A 25,717-nucleotide genomic window follows, 5' to 3' on the forward strand; every position below is an offset into this window, starting at 1 on the left:
TATGATAAAAAGATTTTAAGTATAGCAAGCCAGTTCCAGATCATTGCTACCAGAGCTTTCCCAGGGAAAAAGTAAATACTGTAGAAGGCAACGGACTACAAAAGAACTTTGAAATTATTTGGCTGGATTGGCACTTAACTCATTCACTGCCAGCCATTGGCAGTGAATATGTTAAACCCATTGACTCATGCACTGCAATTGACGGCTATAGACGTCAATGGCAGTGAATGAGTTAAATAAATACCAAACAATTTTCCTCTTTACATATAAAAAAAGGCCTTAGAATATCCTGATACATCTAAAATGAACATATTACTGTTTCTGCTGTTTTTATCTTCAAATAATATGTGGTTAACACAAAATCCTGGATCTGGGAATTATACATCGACCAACTGGAAAATCCAGTAAAAATGTGCGGCTGTTTTTTTTTTTTTTTAAACACCTTTTAAATTTCTTGCAGCAGTGTGAGCTGCTTTTAGAGAGAAAACGGTAAAGATTCTAATTATTTAAGATTATTAGGATTATTCTTTCTCCATTCTCAAAGCTGGAGCTGCAGTTTGCCATTTCAGAAAAGTGGAGATCTGAAATGCATTTATTTTATTACAATCAAGAATACTCAACTATTTGTCCTTTTATCAGTCTTTCTCTTGTGGTTTGATTGGACACAGAATAACTTGATTGGCAATCAGGACCACAGTGTGGTCAAGTCTGAGTGAACAAAAGCCACAAAAGTTAGGTTTGTGGATCAATACGATGTCAGTGAAAGAGAAAAGAGAAGAAACGAGGAAAAAGTGTTTTTATGTAACCTGTCATGAGACAATATCCATCATGTTGAGTGCTTAAAAGCTGTCTGAAAGGCAAGAAAAACCTTACGGCATTAGACCTTGAAGAGATGTGCTCATGTCATGACAATTGGGGGCATAAGTTGTTGCACAAGAACAGGTGTATGGCAGCAATTGTGCTCTCATATGGTCAATGTCTTATGAAAACAAAGAAAGAAAGATTAGTTACAAAGTTTTAAAAGTGCAGTAAAGGTTTTTTTTTTCAATTCAAATGCTACTATACTGGATTTGTTGGGCCAGTAGTTTAGTCAACTCTGCTTAGAACAATGAGAAAGTCCAAGTAAGTAAGTGAAGATCTAAGAAGGATATTTACACAAGTTGGGAAGGTCTACTGATTTCAGGATTATCAGTGTAACATGTTACTTGGATATTACCAAGGAACTAATAAGTGCTATTTGATGTTTACTTGAACTTGAAAGTGCTGGAACAACAGTATTACTGTCGACAGTGAAGTGAGTTTTCGATTGTGATGGACTGAATCGCCAGCCCCAAAATCAACACCTTCAAGCTGAACTAAAATTTGCAGCTGGCCACATGGACAAACCAAATTCCTCCTGGAGAAAAGTTTTATAGTCAGATGAGCTTTAAAGTGCTTTGTGTGCTCTACATAAGTACCAGTCCATTTACCACTTAAAAGACGAAGATTGAGCAATTTGGCCACAATGACGACGTATGTTGGGAGGACTACAGTTGACGCTTTCAAGCCCGCAAAACTGTAACAACTGTCAAGCATGGCGGTGGTAGCGTCATGCTCTGCAGTTGTTTTGTTGCAATTGATCCTGGTACACTGCACAAAGTGGATGTCAAAGGACAGCTTCCAAACTCAAACTTCACCTCAGATCAACAGCTAGATGGTGGAAACCTGGACACGACTTGGGTGTTCCACCAACAGGACAGTGACCCCAAACACACATTAAAACTGGTTTTGCAATGTTAAAGCAGGCTAACATTAAGCTTCTTCCCAAATCCCTGACCCCAAACTTGGGCTGTATGCTTAAAAGCCGGGTCTGCACATAAATGCCGGGTTCAGGAAACCAACTAATTTATATTAACTCTACCAATTCTGCCAATGCCATGTTCAGTGTAAGATTTGACAGATGGTTGTGTAAAAAGGTATCAGCTGTTATCTAACAGGGCTGCATACGAGCTTTATGTTCTGGTCCTTTTTTGCCTATATTGAAAACTAAAATAGAATTGTTTTTACCCAGTGTAAAGATGAGAAGTAAATCCATCTGTCTATCTAAACCATTTACCATCTGTTTGATACCACTCCTTTGTTTTTCATTAACTGCTCCATGTTTAATTAAAGGAGGTTAGGACCAAAACGGACCCTTATTGTGGCTCATTTGCAAATGTGAAAAGGTGATACTGTAATTAATAGTAAACCAGAAGTTGCTGAGAAAAATATCTAATTCTTAATCATGAATTATTAGGCCTAAAAATAGTGTTTCCTCTCCATCTGTTGATCTTTTAGCATATCGGTTAATGCAAACATACAGTACTAACTTATTGCTTTTTCAAATACTATAAATGAATGACTTTGTATCATTATTACACATTTTTAAACTGTGTTGTATTTGCATTTTATGGTTAATTGAACCGGGAAATGACGCATTTAAATCTTATTGAAATTCTGATGCATAGCAGTAACAAGGCCATTTCCTGTTGCTTACAACTAATGAAACACATCTCTGCAAGTAAATCAGATTTTATGTTTTGATAACCGCTAACGGCAGAAAATCTCTGCTGTAATTTAAACGCTGGTGTTCATGCATGCAATATTTGGTATGCTGTGTCATCTGCTGAATTTATTTAGCTTCTCCCTCTTCATTATTTTAGTAATTCGGGAAAACATTTTTAATAATCAGGCCCTGTGATCTCTCATTTCCTCTGCAGCAGGAATCTCATTTTTCTGTGGTGGGTTGAGAGTATTTTTCTTTTCTCTTTTTCTTTTTTTTATACAGCTCAAAAACAGACAAGCAATTAGTAGGTTCTGCAAATAAATAACTGGGCTGTATGTCGGTTATTGAGGGCAATAACCGACATACAGCCCAGCTCTCTCTTTCTAGTCCTGACAGGGACTAGAAAGAGAGAGCAGATTTCTCCTGTTTTGGCCTCCCTTCATTGGCTTCCTGTTAAATCCAGAATTGAATTCAAAATCCTGCTCCTCACATACAAGGTCTTAAATAATCAGGCCCCATCTTATCTTAATGACCTTGTAGTACCATATCACCCTATTAGAGCACTTCGCTCTCGCTCTGCAGGCCTACTTGTTGTTCCTAGAGTATTTAAAAGTAGAATGGGAGGGAGAGCCTTCAGTTTTCAGGCCCCTCTTCTGTGGAACCAGCTTCCAGTTTGGATTCAGGAGACAGACACTATCTCTACTTTTAAGATTAGGCTTAAAACTTTCCTTTTTGCTAAAGCTTATAGTTAGGGCTGGACCAGGTGACCCTGAATCCTCCCTTAGTTATGCTGCAATAGACGTAGGCTGCCGGGGGATTCCCATGATGCATTGAGTTTTTCCTTTCCAGTCACCTTTCTCACTCACTATGTGTTAATAGACCTCTCTGCATCGAATCATATCTGTTATTAACCTCTGTCTCTCTTCCACAGCAGGTCTTTTATCCTGTCCTCCTTCTCTCACCCCAACCGGTCGCAGCAGATGGCCCCGCCCCTCCCTGAGCCTGGTTCTGCCGTGGGTTTCTTCCTGTTAAAAGGGAGTTTTTCCTTCCCACTGTCGCCAAAGTGCTTGCTCATAGGGGGTCATATGATCGTTGGGCTATTCTCTGTATCTACTGTATAATATAAAGCGCCTTGAGGCGACTTTTGTTGTGATTTGGCGCTATATAAATAAAATTGAATTGAATTGAATTGACATGAATCATGCATCTGCTGCAGTTTTGTTAGCAGTAAATCTCTGCTCCACCACATCCTGAAGGTGCTATATTGGAATGAGGGTGTGGCATTAAAAGGAAGCTCAGTGACAACCTTGTCACCTTCAAAATCATTTAAAGGTGACAGTGAATTAACTCGTACTCCTTGTGATGCTTAGTTTAAACTAATGAAGTATACTGAGACAGAATATTTTCTGAATCTTTGGATCTTTAACATCCTGTTGTTCCTAATTACAATCCCCATCGCATTAGACCCTATTGCATCAATTTTTCTTTATGTCCTAGCCGGTTTAACATCCACATGTAAATCATATCCTCTCCTGACTGTAGTTCTCTCTTATACACCAGTATTAATGTCATTCCTTTTCAGTGGTTTGCAGTTGGCTTATCTTCCCAGATCCACTCTCTGGCCTTATCAGCCCAGAGAGCTGTTATTATTATTATTTGCATTAACAAGCAGGGGAACAGGTTTACTTAATAAATTGACCAGTGAATGTGTATACCTATGTATATAGATGGACAACTAGCAGTTGCTAAGCATTTTTTTTTTTTTACTACTGCAAAGGCATCAGAGGTCAAGATAGACCCACTAATCAGAAGATTAGTGGGTCTATCTTAGCTCTTTCTTTAGTGAGGTCCTGAACGCTCCTTGGTGTTTGTGTCTATATGTGAGAGTCTTCGATACTTGAAGTTCCAAACTATGTATACAATAACAATCCAGTCTAGATGTGGCTTTTATTGTGAAGTGCTTTGATCAATAAGACTAGAAACGTGCTTTAAAAATTGAGTTCAAATGACAATAAGACTACAGCAAAATAGCAGTGTTTTTATTACAGCATTACTTTTGTAAAGCTGGAAGAGATGGTGGTGTGAAGTCTGTCTTTGGAGCTCTATGAATGCTGACTAGAGCTCAACAGCCTCTTGAAACATATCACATATAGTGTCATGGGCCGTGGTGCGCGGGCACGAAAGGATCCAGGCGCAGACTCCGAGCTAACAGAAAGACACTTTATTGAAACAACGAAAGGCGACCCGGGGAATTTAGAGAGCAAAACAGAAACTAAAAACCCGGGGAAACAATGACACGAGGAAGCCGGGATCGGGACGGCGGGGGGCTGCAATAGAAAGGGGAGATGATTACTAGGGAGCCAGGAAGCGGGGAAAACATATCAGGACTGAGTTAGAGTAGGGGCTTACGATAGAACGGGACCGTGGGAGCTCGGGAGGGAAGTGTGGCAGTCCGTGGGGGGCAGGAAGTCCGTGGGAATGGCGAGTGGGCCAGGTGAGCACCGCGAGATCCAGTTGAGCCGGAGGACAGGCAGGTAGCAGACGCCGAGTAGAAACCTGGACAGAAGTAGGCAGGTTAAACAAAGTTCCAAGCAGAAGAGAATGCACACTTTTCGTGGAAGTCTGGTTACCACTGTGGGGATGACTAACGGACTGGCGTGGAGCATCCGTCAGCGCCGGATTAAGTGGATCTCCGTGTAATCACCATGATGGAGAGCAGGTGTGCTGGTGATGGCCCAGCCCGGGGGTGTGGCTACCCGAGCATCACGCATTCCACAGACACAGGACCACGGACCATGACATATAGATATAGCGCCTTAAAAGCTTCTTTGTTGTGCCCATTTGTATGTTTCTGTACATCTAAGAACACTGAACAGATGGATGTGAAGCTTGCATATACCAAAGATAGAAAATCCCAGAGCAAATAGTGGTCTGCACCATTCTCAGCACAGGGGCCAAATTGCCTTATAACAACTTCTTCCAAGTAGAACAACAGTTACACATGGGCTCAGCTAAACTCATGATCCGTGGCTCAAGGTAATACTTTTGATTTCCGATTTTTCTGAATCAATCCAGGCAATAAAATATCAGCTTTATTTTTAACCTGTTGTCTTCAGTTTGCTGATAGTTAAACATGATTATGAACAGAGTATGAGTTAGTGGACTATTAGGAACAAAGAAGGACAACATTGTAGGAAAACCTTAGCATTTTACTCTGCATTTATCCTCAGTGGCATAATGGTTATGCGAGTTTGCAGTACAGCTTTAGAATCGAAGGAGGCCATGGTCACCTTCTATTACCAAAAAGAAAAGGAGAAGAAAAAGGACCATGAAAAATACAGGTTATGCTCACATCATTGTTTCAGTGGCTCATAAGCAGTGTTGGTCAAGTTACTTGAAAAAAGTAATCAGTAACTAATTACTGATTACTTCCCCAAAAAAGTAATCCCGTTACTTTACTGATTATTTATTTTCAAAAGTAATTAACTACTTAGTTACTTAGTTACTTTTTAAAACCACGATTTACAACCTGAAGAGGTTATAAAGCGATAAATCTTTCAGCCCAATTCTACTTTTTCTACATAATCCATCATACAAAATGTAATCAAATGGAAAAGTCTCTTTTTTTAACTTGTTTTATCAGTTTTAATCTTTTAACTTTATGCATCAAGCAAAAATTTAATTATATGCAACATTCTCTGACTTGAATAAATTAGTTTAACATTTAAACCTATTTTCTGCACATTCCAGCACATAAAATAAAATATTTTTTGTGTTTACACTCAGTCTTTCAAATATATGCAAGTAAAACACAGCAGAAAATAAATAAAGTCAAAGACTCAGCGGTCCTGTTGCTCTATTTTCACCTGTAAAGCAGGACTGCGGTAGGCGGAGGTTTACCCTGGTGCAGGTGTGCCGCGGTCAGTTGAAGAATCCGCTAGTGTCTCTGTGAATTTCCCATTACGTCGTTGCGCACTCGGTGCTTGCTTGGAAGTTTAGGGGTTTTTTTCGCTGTAAAAAGAAGTTTTCTTCCCACGCACGATGGACACTAATGTTTTTGTCACTTTTTATGGAATCAAACTCAAAGTAAGGTCAGTACTTCCACGCTTTAAACGCTACACGCTCATACTCTCTCCCACAATCGATATGTGATTCATTGTTGATCTGCACACAGCTGTTGTCATTAACGGCGCACTCGCTTACGTCACTGTCGTGAGACATTCTCGCAAAAAATCACGGTTTTAGTAACACAGTAACGCAGCGTTCCTACGGGAAAGTAACGGTAATCTAATTACCGTTTTTGCAATAGTAATCCCTTACGTTACTCGTTACTTGAAAAAAGCAATCAGATTACAGTAACGCGTTACAAGTAACGCGTTACTGCCCATCTCTGCTCATAAGTGATGGTGATGCAACTTTTACAGCCTTCATAAACATTTCGCAAGACCCTCCAAGGTCTCATATAATTATGACAGAACTTCCGTATAGTTGAGTAGGTATTATATAATAGGCGATCACTAACTTGACGCTTAATTTGTGCTTTTCAGAAATATGTTTGTCCTGATGAAATTGTCTGACAAAACAGGAACTGATCAAAGTTTATTCAGAGAAAAGTGGTTTACATCCAATCACCCATCATCAATGTTTAACTCTTAGAGATGGGAGGTGATGTACACAACATATTCAATAATACGTGTACATTAGAACAATCACGATTATCTTTCTTTGAAAGCAACATATTTACCATGGGGAAAGAATGGATTCTTTGTCATCTAGAACATGCTATGACGCTATCTGAGGTGCCGGACAGTGTGAATGGCTCTTGAAAGCAAATGAGTGACATAGAGGAATACATGGTGACATCTGGCCAATGACGTCCTCTTGTGTGGTGTGAATGTAACCTCTTGAAGCTCTGAAGCATGTCAAGCATGTCAGTTAAAGACCACTAACTGGAAGAATTCCAGTAAACTTGAAAAGAGGCAAAAGATGTTCTAAGAATCTTTCCAAGAAACAGGACAAATGTGAAATTTGTCCTCCTGAGCCCACATGGTGAGGACATAGAGGGGGCGACACACTGTCTTACAGACTACCTCAACTTTTGTGTGGACACAGTCGCCCCTGCTAAGACGGTACGGTGTTATCCTAATAACAAACTGTGGGTAACACAGGAAGTCAAAGCTGTCCTCAACATGAAGAAGAAGGCTTTCAGGAGCAAAGTGAAGGAGGAGATGAAAGCAGCACAGCGGGAGGTGAAACGCTGCCTGAGGGAAGCAAAGGACACCTACAGGAGGAAGGTGGAGCAGAAGTTGGAGAGGAACAATATGAGGGAGGTCTGGAATGATGTGAAAACCATCACAGGCCACAACACCAAGAAAAGCACAGTGGGGGGGACTGTGGAGAAGGCAAACAAACTCAACAACTTCTTCAACAGGTTTGACCAGCCCACAACCCCCCCACCCTCACCTTCACTACAGAGTCCTCTCCCCACTCTCCTACCTCCCTCGCTTCCCCCCCTTCCTGACACCATGACACCCCCTTCCTCCAATCCCTCTCTCAGCAGCAAGACATCTCCCCCCCTCCCCTCCTCCCAAACATCTCCCAGTGTCACAGTGGATCAGGTCAGGAGACAACTGAGGAAGCTTCGCCCCAGAAAGGCAGCAGGCCCAGACAAGGTGTGTCCTAGGATGCTAAAGGCGTGTGCTGCTGAACTTGGGGAGCCGCTACAACGAGTCTTCAATCTCAGTCTGCGACATCCTGCATCGTCCCGGTCCCCAAAAGGAACCGGCCCAATGAGCTGAATGACTTCCGACCGGTGGCACTGACGTCACATCTTATGAAGACTCTAGAGCGGCTCTTTCTCAACCTCCTCCGACCACAGGTACAACATGCCCAGGACCCACTACAGTTTGCATACAAGGTGGGTGTCGGAGTGGAGGATGCCATCCTGTACCTCCTACACAGAGCCCACTCACACCTGGATGGGGGAAAAGGCACGGTCAGGATCCTGTTTCTTGACTTTTCCAGTGCCTTTAATACCATCTGGCCATGTATGCTTCAGGAAAAACTGAACAGGATGGAGGTGGACCCCTGCCTGGTGGCTTGGATCTCCGACTACCTCACCGACAGGCCACAGTACGTCAGGCTGAAGGACATCACGTCTGACACTGTGGTCAGCAGCACAGGAGCACCACAAGATGTTTTTTTGGCAAATGTGAAATGAAAATTTTTTTGTGCCAACCAACTTTTTGAAATTGAGATTGAGCATACAATCCTCTCAGCCTCTGGACAGGCACTTTGACTGAAGGTGAATCCACAGGTGACTTCGTGGGAGGCAACCTGTCTCTAAATAAGTTGTTGAAGTTGAGCTGATCTCCATCACTGAAGCAACTGTTTTAACAGCAACAAGATCTCAAGTTCATTGATAGGAACTTTTGTCATGCTGCAGTCTTTGGTGTGACTGTAGTATTAATGTGTTAGCAAAGTATGCTTGAACTTACCATTTCACTAAATGATGTGCTGCAATACAAGCTCTAATTTCTTCATTTTCATACTGCAGATTGTTCGGACAGTTCTATTTAAAAAGAGAAACAACGCTGTCTGCACAGGCTGCACATGCTGCACATGCTGCAAAGCAAAGACAAGTAGGATTTTTTGTGCAGCATCCATTTCATTCTAGTTATAGCAACTTCCTGCTACTACTCCAGTTTAAAAAGTTCCAGAATATGCTAATGTTTGTATATAGTCACTGACGGGTCCGTAGACCTGTGTGACTCGTATCTTTTTTCACATTTCTTGAGACTAGACATATGCGAATTCACAAACGTGAACAGAATGAAAAGTCAAACAGACAGACATTGTCATGGGGGATGATGTTGGCATCATGATTAAAAACAACCCATTAAGCTTTGCAAAATGCCACTGAAACCTTTTATACAAGAATAATTATTTTTTATGCCTTAAGTACTGCATTTGGTCAGCAGTAGGTCTCCATTACTGTGGACCCCAGAGTTTAACTACAGCGCAAGTACTTTTTACTTTGATGTTTGCCTAGGAGAGAAGAATGAACATATTTTCTGTGTGTATTTTTATGTTTCCGTACACGTGTTGTGTGTGGGATGCAGCAGTACTTCTGAGGATCTGTGTGTATTTCAGTCTCTTGGCAGCTGACTGTTTTTAGCATGTGCACTCTTCTGTCATTTTTATTTTGACATTTGACGATTGTTATGGTTTTTTTTTTTTGGGGGGGGGGGGGGGGGGCTAAACCTGTCCTTTTTGTTGTTGACCAGGATGCCAAATGCTTGCTTACTGTGCAGTACACTAATAAATAAATAATTGAACAGAGCAAATTTGAAAGAAATCACTTCACAAAAGAATGCAGAACAGCATTTAAAAAACTGCAGGCCTCACTTGTCTCAGTAAGGTCAGAGTTCATAATTCAACAGTAAGAAAGATACCAGGCAAAAATGTCTTCCTTCTCTTTCCCCAACTGGTCGCAGCAGATGGCTCCGCCCCTCCCTGAGACTGATTCTGCCAGAGGTTTCTTCCTGTTAAAAGGGAGTATTTCCTTCCAACTGTCGCCAAAGTGCTGCTCATAGGAAGTCATATCATTGTTGGGATTGTCTCTGTATGTATTATTGTAGGGTCTACCTTACAATATAAAGCACCTTGAGGCGACTGTTGTTGTGATTTGATGCTGTACATCCATCCATCCATCTTCATCCGCTTTGTCCGGGGCCGGGTCGCGGGGGCAGCAGCCTAAGCAAAGAGGATGCTGTACAAATACAATTTAATTGAATGAATTAAAAAATGGCATCCATGGGAGAGATCCAAGGAGAAAACCACTGTTGACCAAAAGCAACACAAAGGCTTGTCCAAAGACAAAAATTAAACTTTCTTGTCAATCTGCGTCTCGTTAGATGTGTTGTAAAACTCACACGGGACTTTGTATTTACTCAGGTTATTTTTTCTATCTGCATTTAATCATTACTTAATATTAATCTCTGGCTTTCAAACATCTTTGACAAAGTTGGCAGAACCACGCTGTTAAGACCACACCTAAAATCTCAGCCTTGGAAAAGCTTTACGTTAAACTCAGAGCTAAAGTATGTTCAGTCTGAGCACAAATCTTTTGGAGGATTTCCTCTGAAGAGAAAAATCTGTATTTTACAGGAAATAGTGGAGCCTTTGTTTAAGGAAATTCAGAATACTGCTTGTTACTAGTGGAAGCGTCTAACAGATGTAGTTCAAACTGGGCTGAACAGCTTGTGAAAACAGAGTCACAGACTACAGTATTACAGACAGAAGGAAACTGCTACACTGGTTAAACAGAGAAAGAACAGTTAAGTAGTCTTACTCTGGGAATCACATATCTGGTTAAGCTGAGGCTGAAAAGGTCAGTGACTCTTGGCTTTAGATAATTCAGCCTAATTAATTTTAAAGGGAAAAAACCCCAATCTGTAAACCAATGACAGTATCTGGATGACAAAATGCACATTTTAAAATAAAGAGCAAGGTTACAGACAATTAAAAGTGAAACAAACTCTATGAGCACAGGCACTGCAGTACTACTCAGTCTGCCCAGTTTTGTTGCAGGAAGCCAAACACAGAAAAATGTATTTAACCTTGCAAATGTACGAGCCCTTCAGGCTTTAAATCACGGTGGTTCTGTCTTGGTCACTAAAATCTATTAAGAAATTCTTTTAAGGCCATAAAAGCTCTTGATAAGCTCGAGCTGCGTAAGACCTTAAATTGGACAAACGGTTAAGAAAACAGATGCTGGACTGATGGAGAGATGACCTGCTATCAGGTCTTTTATCAGTTCCCAGAGTCAGAACCAGACACGGAGAAGCTGCATTCAGCTTTTATGCTCCTTATATCTGGAACAAACTCCCAGAAAGCCTCAGATCAGCTGAAACACTCAGTTTATTTAAATCCAGGTTGAAGACTCACCTGTTCTCAGCTGCATTTGAATAAAGCACCAAATCCACACTTTAAGCTTAAATTTCAAAACTTACATTTAACTACTGATTTTATCTACTGTTCTGATTTTATCTGTTTTGATTTTATATACTGTTGTTTGTTTGTTTGTTTGTTAATTAGTTAGTTAGTTTATTTGCTTGTTTTATTCAATTTTAAATCATGCTTTTTATTTGTTCTTGTTTCTAATGTCTCTGTAAAGCACTTTGAATCACCTTGTTGTTGAATTGTGCTATACAAATAAACTTGCCTTGCCTTGCCTTGCTTTGCCTTGCTAGTCAAATAAAGAAAGGATAGAATTAATGAATGTCCTTTATTAGATTAGATTAGATTAGATTAGATTAGATAGAACTTTATTAATCCCTCGGGTGGGTTCCTCTGGGAAATTCGATTTCCAAAAAAAGCACAGCACCGACAGAAGTTACAGAGTTACAGAATATTATATATATATATATACACACACACACACACACACACACACACACACACACACACACACACACACACACACATATATATAAATACAGAGACAATATAAATAAAATATACGAAGGGGATAAATAGAATAAATAGGAATAAAAAATAAAAATACAAGTGAATTGCACATTTCAAGTATTTAAGTATTTATAGTATTTAATAGGTTATATAATCCAAATTTTACAGGAGTTTTTCTTCAGGAATTACCTAACCAAAAGCATGTGCTTCAACAGTAAGACAAAGGCAAAAATATTTATTGTTTATATACACTTTGAAAACACATCAGAAAAAAAAACATATTCATGCCAATATGGACATATGACCAACTCTGTAACACTATTCAGCATGACCGGTTTGGTGATTGGTCAGTGATAGTTTAGGGAGGCATATCCACTAGGCAACCACACCGTGACTGCCATTAGGTATCTGGACAAAATTCTTGGACCCACTGTCAGACCCAACACTGGTGCTTTGGGTTCTGGGTTCCTCCTGGTGCATGATAATGCCTGGCCTCATATGGTGAGAGTACACAGGCAGTTTCTAACCCATTATCCCATCCATAACAGTATAGATATCCAGCATCATTTTTTTCCTATTGAGATCTGAAGTGTTCCTTTCAGATCTGCAGAGTTTAAAGCCAGACATTGTTGTCTTACAACAAAAACCAGAAAACCGTAGATGAGAACTGGTTTAGCAGGAATTTAGGTGCATTGAAATGCTGTATATGTGAATCCTGAGCACAGGAGCAAAGCAAACGATGATCAATTAAGGAATTAGTTCCTCAGATACTCTGGGGGGGGGATGTTAAGGAGAGCTCATTTGGAAGAATTGAATGTAATTTACTGAGACAGAGAAATTAATTATTGCATTTGCTGATTAGACACCGATGCCCCGTCATGACAGAATCCCAGCAGTGACAGGACCCCCATTAACACCATCACCCAGTGAACCAATGAGCCACCAGGTGGCTATCATGCTAATATGTTACATAGTGATGAACAGAAGGCCAGTGTGGTATGTAAAGCCTGGACTACAGTCACAGCCTAATGCTTTGGCTACAGCTGTGCACACATATATAAGAAAGTGAAGCTGCATTGTTTATGAAACACAGAAATTTGTGCCATTTCCAAAACGTATGGCCCTGACTGTCCATGAATGATGCGGCGTAGCAGCTTTATTTTCTGAGAGGGAACATTTTTGCAACTTACAAAGGATAAAATAGGTGCATAAATAATAAACAGCAGTGGAGGCTTCCAGCAGCTCAGTGGTTAAGTAACACGTAACCATTAATGTACATAATGTTACTGTTCCAGGTCACTGAGGTCTACAGAGTTTCAAAAGTAAACCAGGTCTACTGTCAGGTACCGTGAACCCGCTGGGTTCATATTCATTACGTTTTAAAGTGCAGCTTATGTAAAGAGACAACAGCCACAGAAAAGGTACAGTTTCTTTATTGAGTGCTTTGAACTTACTGATCTTTCAGAATGAGACGTTGCCATGATGCAGTATCTGACAGCTGGAAACATGTGCTTAATAGTCAGCAGATTAATGGCTACTTGAATTACTACAGTGTTATGTTCTAGGTTAGCGGGTTTACTGTGTTCTCACAGGTTAATCCCTCTCTGACTCAGGTTACCAGCGAATAAAGTCACTTTAAACCCTTGAACCACGATGCTGCTGTCATAATGCAGCTCACTCGAGATGTCAGGAATAAATAACTCTTTATGTTCTTTTTGTGACTGCCATGACAGCGTTGGGACAGGAATACTAGAAACTACATTTTTCTGGAAAAGAAGCCATCCATCAACCCTTTAGAACATCATCCCCGACGCCTCGGCTAACATAGAATGACCAGTTGGGTTTGTAACAATTCAAGACACTGACGTGGTAACTGCATTCATGGCTCATGGATCCTCAAAGAAGCTGCAGAGGAAAAGGATTTAGGGAAGAAGACAGATATTATCAGGAGAGACAGTGAAGTTCAAAGTATATGAGAAAAGCTTTCTGATGCTTAAGAAATCCAACCATAAACTTGCAGTTTCATAATGCCACATCCCCATTTGTCAGATTGCCATTGATTGACAGACCTGGACATTGCCAGCCACCTGGTGCAGATGTTGCCATGACGACCGTCTATATTTACACCTGAGGCTGGATCCAGGCAGGAGGTTTGGAGAAGAGCATTGACACTGTATCAGTAGCAGACACCTGCAGCCATGTTATCTGTCAGAGGTGATTCACAGCCTCTGTCAGACCAACCCAGTCACCAGAACAAAGTGCTTTCATTGTATGCTTGTGCAAACCACAGACACTTACTTGTCTTGTCTCTAGGCTAAAAATACTTTCCATATGTGTATATTGGTTTAAGTAATTTCTTGTGACAATGCATTGGTTGTAATCTATAAAATATGTGCTTAATGTAAAAATAACTCACTTCATTTTGACTCAGGGCAGAAAATCTCAAGTGTGCCACTAATTAGATTTTCACACACCACTGTGACATGTCAAAATGTCACCTGCTTTTCAAAGAGTTATGTGTCTTATTTAAAAAAAATTCTATTTTGGACACTGAAAGCATATTTCTTACATTTTACAAAACATGAATGCAGCAGATACTCGGGTGCTGCGATGAGGCGAATAATGTTTAGGATTTTATAAACTCACAATGCAAACTGCATCAAACGAGTTCAGTAGCTAAGGCTGAGGGTGAATAGTCTCTTTTGCACGTTACTTGATGTTTGTTTCAACTTCAGTTGAATAAAAATTAAGATGATGTTGGTTTAAAAAATAAATGTCAAAAAACTAAAGACTAGAATAAAGCTGGGGAAAGGACTTTGGGATAGCCCTTTGAAGCACTTTGAATCACTTTGTTGTTGAATTGTGCTATACAAATAAACTTGCTTTGCCTTGCCTAACCAGAGGGAAATCTTGTTAAGTACTGGTGTTATAGGGATCATGGACACTGGAGCATAACTTCAAGCTTTTATAGGAGTCTGCCCTCAAAGGAAAGCACTGAGGGAACTATCTGATGCAATGCTGAGTTAAAAGAGCTTATTAAAGTCAGTTTGAAAGTATAGAACAAAGTCAGTAAAATTAAAGGCATTTAGGGTACTTCAAGGTCAACAGCTTGGATTATTAAAGGGAATTTTAATGCTAACTTATTTCTTGCATTCTTGCGCTTGTTAATAATGTTACAGTACACAAAAGCATTGCTCTTATAACCTAGTTCGGCTGTAGCATCTTATTTTTTTCCTATTCTTTTGTTTTTTTTTAGTTTTCAACATATGCGAGGACATGTGGTGAGGTGACAAATTAAACCTTATAAGAGAAGTCATGAGATTTTTCAATCGAAATAGCTTTGTTTGCATAGTGCTCCAAGTTTAAGGTCCCTGAATGAACTGGTGAGCCCCATCCAAGAAACTGCCTGACAAGTCTGTTTCCCTACTGCACCTAATCATAGGGCATGTCATGGTCTGGGTGAGAGTGGTGTTTTTCCACAGAGCTGGGCTCCACCTTTGGGCGGAGTCTCCAATCAGCCTGCACACCTGTCTGCAATCAAGCTACCGGACTTCTTGGACGGTATCCCTCTCACGTTGTTCTCTACCTGCAACGCATAAGCCATTCAGCAACACTGTCTAATCAACCTGTCATAATTTACTGGAACCCCGCTGACTCCCAGTCTCTTCTTCATTATAGTGACTCTGTATTTCTCCACCCAGGCCACTGCCCCTCCTTTCACACCTGGACCTGTTCATGGACTTTTGAATTGAATCACAGCTCATAGTTTTGGTTACATGTCTCAGGTTTAGCTCATAGTTCATAGTAAACTTTGTCAGGATTGTCTAGTTTCCCAATTTGATGCTGCCTTTCTGCACTATTGTAAATAAAACTCTATTTTCACATCAGTTTTGCCTCCGTCTGTTTCTGCACTTGAGTCCACACACCCAGTTTGGCCTCTTGGCCTTAACAGGCATCTGTTTGGGCTGCTTCAATGGGCAATTGGCATCATAGATGTGCAGCTGTTGCTGCACATCTATGATGCCAGTGCTGAAAAATCTCAGAGGAATGTTTCCACCACCTTGTTACGTTTATGCCAAAAAGAATTCAGCTAAATTTAAATTAACATAATAAAAAAATTACCAGTGACTGGATGTATTGTCATTGCCTGATCTGGGTTGTTTTTGTTTTTTTTACTATAAAGGATGTTTTGATGATGCCTGGCTTTTTTCAGATATTTTTGGGGGACTGTTTTTTTTAGCCTTCAGTACTGTCAGCTCAGTGTGTTTTTAGTTGTACTGATTATTTTTGGTCATCTGCACCTTCCTGTCATGAACAGTATGCCCAGACCTGGCGAGAGGAAACACACCATGAATCAAGTCTACAAAAACAAATCCAAAGTAAGCAGACTGTTGGGTACATCTGTCTGATGGGACTCAGAATAAGGATACTTGTTACTTGTTACCATTTAATATTATTACAAAGAAGAAGAATCAAGCACACAACATGAGTAGTGTTTTTCCTTAAGGAAATGTGACATATTGTTTTTATAGCACAATTATAACTCCGCCTTTCTCCAAGTTTTATTTCTTGGCTGTGGAATGTTAGTTAACAAGCCAAGCGTACAGCAGTAGTGGGATCTAAAAAGCCACATGCTAGCTAGCCAGGCTACAGTAATAATTCCAGATGTTGTTGGGTTGGAATGACTAGTAGTGCTTGGGGGAGGTGAGTCATGGCTTTCCCCCCCAATCCGTGTGACACATCAAAAGATTAAATAAACCTCATAACACCAGTTAACATTCCAAAGTGCACTTAAAATAGTAGTGACAACAATAACAAGCAAACCATTGTACTCTTTAACTCAGGAGCGCTAATAAGACAGTGTTTGAAATCTGTTTATTTTTGGTATCAAAGTTGTTGAAAACATGAATATTCTGGCACCCTTCCATTTACCAAACACTCTTTATCAACTAAATAATTCAGGATTTTTAAAACTTGTGAATACTGTTTATACTGATGGAAAACAAGTTCCCAAATGCTCCCTTAGGATTTCACCCAGAGTTTATTACTGACCCCGGGGGAGGTTGTATAATCCAGGCTGATGAGAGTCTTCATGTGGTGCATGTCTGGAACCTACAGCTCATTCCAGTCTGTGACTCATTTTCCAACACAGTCCCCAGGCAGTGTCTGAAACTATCTTGAGAAGCATTGTGACTGATGCCACTAACTTATCTGTGCATGACTTGAAGGCTTCTGGACCACTTGAGTATTTGGGTTTAATATTAGCTGCTGAGTTGTGAAACTGACAGTGAGAGTCTTTAACCACAGTATCAGCTCATTGAGGCTATATTTAGTAGTGCTTTGAGGTGCTAAGGTCCCTGTGCCCCCGTACTAATAATAATTACTAATATTTGGCACGTTTAAGGAGTTAAAATGAAAACAGATTTTTGGTTTCTGCACTCAAAAAAAAAATTCTCCTTCCCCAATAAACATGAAACAATAATTTATACAATATAAGGTTAATTTAGTCATATCATTAACCATTAAGAAAAATGTGCTTGGTATAAACTAAATGTAAACCAATCAAGTAATATTAATTTGACTATATTCCACTGAATAACATTTTGCATGGAGAGTTTAAAAACAGTTAAAGTAGTTAAAATCAGGAATTTAGTCCTTTTTTGTGTTGTTGTTGTGTAAGTAACAAAATTCATTCATACATTGAACAGACACTAACGCTGGTAACTGTGGGTAAAAACTCTTCAAATAAAGCTCTAATTAACAAGCTCATATGATATATTTAGATGAAGAGAGTATGTTTTATAAAAGATAATCTATTATTGAGGTTAATGTTATATTCTGTCATGGTTCTCAAGATCTGGAGAGGTCGTGGTGTGTGTATTGTTTGTCTTAACCTCTCCCACCAGGGCGGAACTGGACCTTGGTTCCCCGCCTCTGAACCCACCCTGAACACACACCTGTGGCTCATTCACACTGATCCTGGCAGACTACTTAAGATGGCAAGAGAGGCTGCTTCCTCGCTGGATCGTCACATTACCAAGTGTCAGTGTAGTGTAACCTATGAAAATGTTCCTTTGATCCCCTAGAGTTTCCTCCTGACTTTGTTTTTTCCTCTGTGTACAGGCCTTCTAGACTCCCTGCCCGTCTTCCCTGCCGTCTGGATTTCTGTGGATGTGTGTGAGTGAGCGTGAGCTTCTTAGTGTGGACATTTTTGAGTTACGGATCGAGTGGAAGAAGAGCGTGTGTGTACCCCCGTCTTGGACCTTCCCTTCGGACCCCGCCCTACTCCCTGGAGCCCCGTGTTATCTGTTCCACTGTATATATGTATATATTCTCACTTGGTGTCACATTTCAAATAAACCCTCACCCTCTCTCTAAACTTCAGAGTCCTGCGAGTGAGTCCTCTGCCTACTAATCTGTGACAATATTCAGTCACTAACCAAAGTGCAACCCAGGATCAAGGCAAAATGTGTAATAGACACGCCAGCCCACTGTGTCCATTTCACGCTTTGCCTCTCTAAAATGTGAAATGGACATGCATGCATAAATTGTATTACCCCCAGGGGAGGTAATATATTTAAAGTCACAAAGTACATTCCAGGGTCTTTTATCATCAGAATCAACTAACCTAGGTGGCTAATGTGTGTATATATATGTAAATATGTTAATAATGTGTGTTTAAACGCTTTCCCGTGATTATTTTCACGTTGGCTTGAAATAAAATATCTCCCTCTGTTGTTACTGCAGCATACTACAACTTACTGCAAATTCTGCATTTCACATTTCAGATAGGTAAAACGTGAAATGGACACGGTGGACCGTGTTTCTATTACACGTTTTGTTGTGGAAGACATGCTGTTCTTATCCTGTCTTTCTTCTCTCACCCCAACTGGCCACAGCAGATGGCCCCGCCCCTCCCTGAGCCTGGTTCTGCCGGAGGTTTCTTCCTGTTAAAAGGGAGTTTTTCCTTCCCACTGTAGCCAAAGTGCTTGCTCATAGGGGGTCATATGATTGTTGGGTTTTCCTCTGTATTTATTATTGTAGGGTCTGCCTGACAATATAAAGCACCTTGAGGCGACTGTTGTTGTGGTTTGGCGATGTATAAATACAATTGAATCGAATTGAACTGTGATATCAGGTTGGACGGTGTAAATGTTGGAAGTGTTTGTTTTAATCCTGGCAAAATCACACAAAATGGGCAGTGTACCTCTATCGATAGCATTCCTGTTGTTCGTTATGAATGTAATGTGAAAATAATTGCTAACTAACATTAAACAGAAAACACTGCTGACATCAAAGAGTATGTTTTATCAACTGTGTCGTAGAGGACGCTCATGCCACCTCATAAAGATCCCTGACATAGTGTGAACACCATTTCAAAGATAATTAAATGGAGTATGTTGGAGTAATACTTGAGATCAACAAAGGCAAAAGACATAATCCTCTGTAAAATGTCATGGCACAGCCATATGACCAAATAACACAAAATGTCAATCTCATGGTTTTTTAATGTTTTTAAATGAGGAGATTTCCGTGCCTCTCCTGTCCTGTATCTGTTGAGTTATTTCAGTCTCCACCAGTGATATTGAGAAGAAGTATTGTTAACGTAACTGTGAGTATAATGTGAAGCAACAGAAAAAGACAACAATGATGTATGAATGGAGAATTTTCTGAGTTACTTTTATTTCAATAGCTTTATTAACCCCATGATTTACTCATATACCTGCCCATTCATCATCCACATACTACATGACTTCACAACCATCAATGGACCAAATCAGTGTACAAATGCACGTAGAGTTTTAAGGTCCTTATCAAACACAGGGCTAAAATACTGTCGGTGAAATCATGACCCTGTGGCATGGCACTGAGAGAATGTGCTTTTCTCTTTGGAATCAATATGATTGAGGCCCCATGGTGACAGAGACACTCCACGGCCCCACAGTCATGCTGCCATCATTTTAGAGCAGCAGGTCTTCTGGACTTGATAAAAATAAACCCGACTGGACCAAGTTGATCTGGATACAACAGGCCAGCTAAATATGTCTCAACTACAGGAGGGAAGTGCAGCCAAAGTCAAAAGGGTCATTCCTCCAGTATCAGAAAACATTTATAAGAGTAATATAGAAATGAAACCACATAGTAAAGATGCACAGCATAAACTCATGAACTCACAATTCCTAAGTGATCATTTCATTCCTGCAAGAGTCAATGGCTTGGGAAATGCTAACACAGCAAAATAAGATTTAAATATGCTCTATGTACATCTAATTAAGTCATAATCAAACAAATAATAATCTGATCCTTAGCTGATCTTAAAATTAGGTAAATACAACCTCAGGAAAACAACAACACACGCGTGCCATGTCATTATTTATTTAACAAAAATTAAGACAAAATGCAGAACAGCCTTACTGCTTCCATATGAATTAAGAAGCATCATCTAAGTAGCAGGCAGGTGCTGGTAATCAAATAATAATAATAATAATGGATACTTTATTGATCCCCATGGGGAAATTACTTGTTTTTCTCTGCATTTGACCCATTCACTCAGTGAAGCAGTGGGCAGCCCACTAAGCAGGCGCCCGGGGAGCAGTGTGTAGGGACGGTACCTTGCTCAGGGGTACCTCAGGGTAGCCGTTAAGTGGATTCGAACCGCCGACCTTCCGATCATGGGGCGACCACTTTACCTACTGAGCTATCCCTGCCCCCCCACAAATGCACTTGATTAACTGATCATCAGCAAGTCTGAGCATCTCTATGAAAAAGCCTCTATGCTTTGGTAGTTTGCTGGGCTGGAACATTCTGGAACATTGGAACACAGTCTGTTCCCGAGTGGATGTCCCAGCAAATTTCCCCCAGGGTCAAACAATGCAATGCACAGAGAAATTGGACAAAACCCAAGAGCTACATCTCAGAATCTACAGACCTTAATAAGCATATTAAATGTTAAAGTATGAAAAAAAAACTGAACAAACATGGTTTGTTTGGAAGGGTTATCAGGATATTAGCACAAACACTCTATACCCATGCTTCTATAAGCATGGGGTGGTGGTGGAGGGGTTGGGATTTGGGCTTGTTATGTAACCACAAGTTCCTCCAGACCAATGTAAAAATGAATGAAGTAAACATTTTCTGTATGACTTTAAGTTGTTGCTGCTAAAGTTGCTTCCTTTAATAAGCCGTTGAATCCTGAGTTTTTCACCCACAACTTAGGTTTTGTTAAATAAATAAATGACACAGTGTGTTTTTGGCACTGTTGGGTGTAACGTGTTCCAAAGTAGCATTTTACTGCATTACTGCATTAAATTCAGTAATTATATTACAGATACAGTTATGTCACTGCATGCATTACAACAGTTCTTGAAAAGAAAAAATCCATCAAACAAACAGTTTTTTCCTTCTGTAGTTGGATTACCTGATATAGACCCGATTACATTTCTGATACTTTCAGTTTATTATAAAGTATGAAGCCTTGAGATGACTGTGAGTGTGCATACTGCTAAATATTGTCCACTGTTACCATCATCTTTTATGGAATTCCTATTATACAAAATATGTTCTTTTAATTCTTTTCTTTTGAAGTTTTTCCTCTTGAATGGTTTGTGTAATTCAATGTCACATGGCTCGAGAGCGAGGTTGCGAGGACTGTTTTGTTTATCTCGTATTTTTCGTTTGCCACGTGTCTCTCGTCTCTCCTGCCGTTCCATTTGCTATCCATGTGTGCCTTTGTCCCTATCTGGGTTGTGAATGTATTAGCAAATAACAAATAATTCACTACATAAATACAGGATAATACAACCGCCATACCTATTCATATCATTATGCTTGTGAGTCATTGCAAGCATCCCTCTCTTATTGCTTCATTGCATTCATTATGTCAGCGAGGGGGGATTCTGTGGCTGAAAACACACAGTACAGTAGATACACGTGGCCCATCCTGAGTACTCGACAGAAAAGTAAACTATAATCTAAAATAAAAAATAAAGCTCTAATAAAACACAACTATTGAATTATAGTGAATGCTGTAATGCTTTTCTTGTAACAGTAAATGTGTTTGGGTTTATTTGGCCTTCAGACAACAATTCTGATGGCTACACTGCTGGACAGGACAGAGAAAATAATAATAATAACAATAATAATAATAATTTTGGGATTGACATGATTTATTCATAAATCATCATAAAAAGTCAATTCTGCTAATGATATATGGCACATCTTTAATTCTGAAGCCTGTAAAGTGTTTTCGAAATAGCTCCAGAGGTCATAGCTTATCCTGCGGAATGTGTAACATCTTTGAAATAAAAAGATAAAACAAATCCTTTTTATATAGTAAAAAAAGTAAACAAACCAAAGCAGAGTCTGTGTGTGTGTGTGTGTGTGTGTGTGTGTGTGTGTGTGTGTGTGTGTGTGTCACAGCAAAAGGTTTACCTTGCTGTTTGTTGATGTTCTTCCGGCTGAGTGGACAGGAACCTTATCTTAATGGGACTGTCTGGGTGGAAAGCTGGTTGTCTCCATAACAGTCACGCACAAGCACGTGCACATACATGTGCACACACACAGAGAGCTAGCAGTGCTCCATTTGCTGTAATGAATGATAGCTTAATCACCCACATTACTGTCACATGCTGGTAACGATTAAGGAAGTGTGTATTTCCAGTATTGATATATCGAATGTAAATTGTTTCAATGACCCTGGTAGTTTCCTAGAAGGAGAAAGTGCGTTCAATACTGTGAGACACTTATCACATCAGCAACATTATGAATTTTTTTTTCAGAAGGTCAGAGTCACTGTCACAACAGAAGGGCCAGAAAAATCCTGCACTGAAGTAATGACAAAAGAATTTGGTATCTCCATCCTCTCCATCACTGACATCTCAGGCTATTGTCAGAGCTGCTAGCACGTTTTAGTTACGTACAAAGTTACCTTTGGCAGCACGAGTTGGACAAAGCTTGCAGCTATGAAGGGGAATAATTTAACCTAAGCCACCATCATTTCCTAATGTTAACATGTAGTTATTGCTTAAACATAAACAAGTGCCTTTATTAAATGGCTGCAACCAAACAGACTTTTTATAGCACCTAAACCTGAGGAGCAGGTGAAAGCGAAAGTGACCACGCGCTCTGTGTGTGTGTGTGTGTGTGTGTGTGTGTGTGTGTGTGTGTGTGTGTGTGTGTGTATGTGTGTGTGTGTGTGGTGTGTGTGTGTGTGTGTGGGGGGGGGATCAATACAGCATTGTATTGTGATATTTTACATGGATTACATTATTGATACAGATAACATTATTTGAGCAAACTTTAATTAAATCGGCTCAACTGACAAATGATCCAACACTGGACACAGTCAGCTTTTCAAAGCTACCTCCTAATTCAGAGGAAGGTAATGGGTCAGTAGTCAAGTGAAAATCAGACATCAACCCTTCACACACACACACACACACACACACACACACACACACACACACACACACACACACACACACACACACACACTGTTGAATGATTGTAACTCCTGGTGACTAAATAGTTGTCAGGAGCTTGAGCTTGAGTCACAGTCTGACTTAAGACCGACTGCAGTCACTCTCAGAGAGGTTGCTGAAGATTTGCAAAAATGTTGTCTGATTCATAAACGCAGACAGATCACCAGCATGTTGCCATCAGTCTAAATGGTCTTTGTCAATGAGCACAACTTAACAGGGACTCGACTCAACTGGCTGCCAGTTGGTAGTAATGGTTATATACTTATAGCACAGGAAGGTTGCTGAGTGCAAATTTAAAAGCCACATTTGAATTTCTGTTAAATTACAATTTTTAGAATTTTTAGACAGCAAAGGACATGTGATTTTCATTATCAGTTAATTGCTGTACTATCAGAAACAGATTGCATGTAATTGCCAACTTGACCCCATTCAGTTGCAGACTGGCATCAGACTGACTTCATCTTATGCTGACATTTATGGCAGGTTTTAATGACAGTGTTGGTGTGCTTGCAAAATCTCATTTTACACAAAAACAAAATCTTATGGCATAAAACAGGTACTGACAAAGTTTAATTTTGAGGATACAATCAGTAAAAAATTGCAATAATATCGTATTGTGGGGTGTCTGGTGATTTCTACCTCTAAAAGATACATTGTGGGTTATGAACAGACACAAGTGGAAATGGCTGATAACAACTGGACATTCTCATTTTACATCATATTGTGACTCCTCAGCCTCCCTGGGAAAGTCTATGCCAGGGTGCTGGAAAGGAGAGTTCGTCCGTTAGTCGAACCTCGGATACAGGAGGAACAATGCGGTTTTCGTCCTGGTCGCGGAACACTGGACCAGCTCTTTATCCTCTCCAGGATACTTGAGGGTGCATGGGAGTTTGCCCAACCAGTCTACATGTGTTTTGTGGACTTGGAGAAGGCATTCGACCGTGTCCCTCGGGGTGTCCTGTGGGAGGTGTTGCGGGAGTATGGGGTATCTGGCCCATTGCTACGGGCCATTCGATCCCTATACAACCGTTGCAAGAGCTTGGTTCGCATTGCCGGCAATAAGTCGGACTCGTTCCCGGTGGGTGATGGGCTCCGCCAGGGCTGCCCTTGATCTCCGGTTCTGTTCATAATTTTTATGGACAGAATTTCTAGGCGCAGCCAAGTGGTGGAGGGCTTTCGCTTTGGTGGCCTCAGAATCTCATCTCTGATTTTTGCAGATGATGTGGTTCTGTTGGCTTCATCGGGTGAAGGCCTCCAGCTCGCACTGGAACGGTTCGCAGCCGAGTGTGAAGCAGCGGGAATGAGGATCAGCACCTCCAAATCTGAGGCCATGGTTCTCAGCCGGAAAAGGGTGGAGTGCCCACTCCGGGTCGGGGATGAGTTCCTGCCCCAAGTGGAGGAGTTCAAGTATCTCGGGGTCTTGTTCGCGAGTGATGGGAGCCGGAGATCGACAGACGGATTGGGGCTGCAGCTGCAGTAATGCGGACGCTGCACCGGTCCGTCGTGGTGAAGAGGGAGCTGAGTGTAAAAGCGAAGCTCTCAATTTACCGGTCGATCTACGTCCCTACCCTCACCTATGGCCACGAGCTGTGGGTAGTGACCGAAAGAACGAGATCGCGGATACAAGCGGCAGAAATGAGCTTCCTCCGAAGGGTGGCTGGCCTCTCCCTTAGAGATAGGGTGAGAAGTTCGGCCATCCGGGAGGGGCTCAGAGTAGAGCAGCTGCTGCTCCACATCGAAAGGAGCCAGCTGAGGTGGTTCGGGCATCTGACAACGATGCCCCCTGGGCGCCTCCTGGGTGAGGTGTTCCAGGCTTGTCCCACCGGGAGGAGGCCCCGGGGCAGACCCAGGACACGCTGGAGAGATTATATCTCTCGGCTGGCCTGGGAACGCCTTGGTATTCCCCCGGATAAGCTGGAGGAGGTGGCTGGGGAGAGGGAGGTCTGGGCCTCTTTGCTTAGGCTGCTGCCCCCGCGACCCGGCCCCGGATAAAGCGGATGAAGATGGATGGATGGATGGATTGTGAATATAGTTGAAAACCATATATTTCCACTCTTTTTCATTAGGTGTTATAAGGTGGATATTGAAATCTGAGATTTGCCAACATTAACCATCCAACAGTTTCTAACTTAAAAGTTTGGATAAATGGGATTTGGACCTTGTCTAAGTGTTCTGCAATAATTTTTTACTGGTGTTTTTATCTTATTCCAATAGCTAACTGCATTTGTATTATTATAATTTT

The 25,717-nt window shown here is 40.8% G+C and overlaps 1 long non-coding RNA gene across 1 annotated transcript in view; it reads left to right on the top strand.

Moving 5' to 3' along the window:
• Window positions 1-6,799: 6,799 nt before the first annotated feature.
• Window positions 6,800-25,717, top strand: part of LOC309712689 — a 354,596-nt gene continuing 335,678 nt past the window's right edge. The window contains exon 1 of the long non-coding RNA XR_014278353.1: window positions 6,800-6,924. This is a non-coding gene — a long non-coding RNA (uncharacterized lncRNA). The remainder of the gene's footprint in view (window positions 6,925-25,717) is intronic.

The sequence above is a fragment of the Aulonocara stuartgranti genome (assembly GCF_965226115.1).
Source record: "Aulonocara stuartgranti genome assembly, chromosome: 8".
NCBI classification, from domain to species: Eukaryota; Metazoa; Chordata; class Actinopteri; order Cichliformes; family Cichlidae; genus Aulonocara; species Aulonocara stuartgranti.